Here is a 3349-nt window from a genome sequence, read left to right as displayed (position 1 = left end):
GCTCACTGAGATTCTTTATTTTATGTTTAAACAGTACCAGCCCCTCCCTCCCTCCCCGTCTGCATGGACTGATGTGGAGTAAAAGAAACTTTAACCCGCCAATCCCTGCAACTGGAGGGAGCTGTCCTGTGTACAACCAGCCCTGACCCTTCTTACAATGTTCTGCAGTGTCATTCTTACTGTGCAAAATAGAGTCATGGCAGAGAGAACCCAAGTGTCCTATACTCATTATTATTATTATCAATCATGGTAATGTCTAAATCCCCTTCACGGAGAGGACCCTGACATCATCAGCCAGTGTCCAGCATCATTCCCAGTGTCCAGCGACATTCCCTACCATCCGAGTGGGCATAGAGGGGGAATATAACCTTGTGGCGAGCGTAGCTTTCTTCTTTAGGTGGGGACAACTTTCGGTTCTTGTGCACGTAAAGTACACAAATACCATTTAAAACATTCATTGGGTTCTCTCTGCAATGAGTTCGTAAAGTACACAAGTACCCAAAATAGTTATAAAGCAGGTGGAAAAGTGCCGCACACACAGAGGTCACTGCAGAGGTTGTAACATAAATAGGTATTTAATAAGTCTGCTAAAAATATTTACCAGTGTAAAATATAAATCAATAACAATCTAAATTGCATGCAATCTACCCATATAAATAAACATAGATATCCACATAATATAAAATGGCAATGATAAAGCAAGAAAATTCAGCTTAAATGTTCTACTAGAATGCAACAATGGATTGTAATAAAGATATATGCTGTCCAAAGGTGAATTGCTAGAAAACAAATCAGTTCTTGTATAGAACCAGTAATTATGCGTGTAGTGGTGGAAGATGGAATCGGTATGATATGCCAGCGGCTGAAATCATGACAGTGGAAGGCCGCATGGTACAGAATGCCGACAGCAGTAGGTAAGTATTCTAACCTACCTTTTCCCCCCCCTCTAACCCTAACCCTCCCTTAGGGGTGCCTAACCCTAACCTCCCCCTCCAGTGCCTAACCGTAACCTCCACCCCAGGGCGCCTAATCCTAAACCACCCTCCCCAGGGTGCCTAATCCTAACCTCCCCCCCAGGGTGCCTAATCCTAAACCACCCTCCCCGCACCCTAAACTTAACCCTTCTGAGGGGTACCTAACGCTAACCTCCCCCCCAGTTGTGCCTAACTCCCGCTTCCCCTAGCCTAACCCTAACCCTCCCCGGGGGGGTGCCTAACCCTAATTTCCCTCTGGTGGTGGCTAAACCTAACCTCCCCTTCCCCGGGGACACAGCCGTTACTTACCCGTCTGGACGATCGGAATTGCTGCACTTCGAGATGCCGACATAGGTATCCTGTTCACCTTCGGGATATCGGCGTCAGCATATTGCTGGGCGGCGGGATTCAGGCGGCGGTATATCGACGCCCGGCATTCTGTCCGCCGGCAATATGACTGCATCCTGTGGAAGATAGTGACTGCACGGATAAAGGATAGTTCCCAACGGCCTTGACGAAAAGGTATTCCAATGAGTCACTGAAGGTACATGATGTACTGTGTGAAAAAGGGGCCGTGTCACCAACTGCGAGAGTAGGTGTATAGCTGCAGCAGGTCCGTGTCCGGCAGCACAGTGGGATCGCTGCTCCTGCTAGCCAAGTCACCGTTGTGGCTATCCATCTGCCGGCTGTGTCTCTCCACCAGCCCTGTTGTAGAACGTCGCGCTGGGAGGTCAGGCTCGGCTGCGGCTTGGCGATTTGGTATGGCTTGATGGTGCACTAAGCCAGTGTGGAGGTGGTGTGGCCACAGTTCAACAATGGATATGGGAAAATCCAAATTGGAGGCTGGTCCAGAAGTGTAGTCCTGCTGATACTGATCTGGAGGTGTGTTGGCACTTGTCTGTTAATCCTTAACGCGTTTCACCGCAATCAGCGGCTTTCTCATTCTTACTGTGACTATATTAAATGAAGAGTGCATTACAAGTAGGGATGTGCGCCGACCCCCGTGTTTTGGTTTTGGATCTGTATCTCCTTCGTGTTTTGGATCTGGAATGGATTTGCCAAAACTGCCCTTTTGGTTTTGGATCTGTATTTTTTTTTCAAAAATTGATTAAAACTGCTAAAATTACATAATTTGGGCTTTTTTTGTTATTACATTAATTTCCACTCGTTTCCAGTCCATTTTGACCACATCACACAATATTGTTCACCAACATAGGCCAAACCAACTCACAAGTACAAACACAAAACAGAAAAAGGAAGAAGAGTTATTGTATTAGGTGCACTAGAGACATGGGTATATAAACAATTTTAAAATATTCATTTTATTGATATATATTAAAATAAATTGGGAACTCAATATAATGGCAAAAGTATTTTAAAAGAAAAATGTGAAGTAATAGGATATAAAGTGTAATAAAATGAATATGTATAAAATTCTGTGGCTACTGTTCAACAATGTTATACAATATTCAGGGCTGAAACCCTTTTATATTATCATCACTCTGGGTATGTGTAAACAGGTGAAATTCTATTAATATTCCAATAATGATGTTTTATTCCATTAATAAAAAGAATTTCAACTGTGCTCATGTATTGTTTGCTTTTAAGTTTTATACTAAATGCACTTTATGGTCACAATATAGTATTGTTCACTTAGTATTCCTTAAGCCTCTTATATTCAACAAACAATATTAGGCCCAGAATTATCAGATGCAGCTTCCTAATATATACAGTAAATACACTGTATTTCTATCCCAATTTCAGAGTCCAGTACAGGGTCAGGAATGTTTCCTATGTAAACTGTTCAGTTAATTCATCAGATTAGCAGCTACACGCTGTATTTCTCTATCCTATCTGAGCAAGAAACCTCCATTCCACAGTTCTTATACATCTAGATACAATGTTGCAGAGTCTAAAGCTGGGTACACACCTATACAATCATCGGGCCGTTCATCCAATATCGAGAGAACGGACGTTAGGTTGTATAGGTGTGTCCGCTGTCCTGATGCAGCTTTTAACGCTGCTGCAACGGTCGGGATAGGGAAGTCGCAACTTATGTACTGTTTAATATTTATCGGGTCGACCTCCCGATCCCATAGAAGCCTGTACACACTGGGCTATGGCCCTGATTCAGAGCCGGACGCTCTGGATTATGGAGCGTCCTCCTGGACGCTCGTATAGCTGTGGGTCACCACCCACAGCCTATACGAGCGTGCAGGTTGATGGTCGCGATGGTCTTGACCATCGCGACCATCGCTACTGCGAGCCGGAGCCTGCGGTTGAGTTTCTCAACCTCAAGGCCCGGAGTGATTTTGGCTCTATCAGAGCCAAAATCACTCCCACTGACATCACTAGTGATGTCAGTGGGCCGGCTT

The sequence above is a fragment of the Taudactylus pleione genome, unplaced genomic scaffold, assembly GCF_031769625.1.
Source record: "Taudactylus pleione unplaced genomic scaffold, aTauple2 ptg000903l, whole genome shotgun sequence".
NCBI classification, from domain to species: domain Eukaryota; kingdom Metazoa; phylum Chordata; class Amphibia; order Anura; family Myobatrachidae; genus Taudactylus; species Taudactylus pleione.
The sequence above is the reverse complement of the archived record's forward strand: the minus strand, read 5'-3'. Positions refer to the sequence as shown.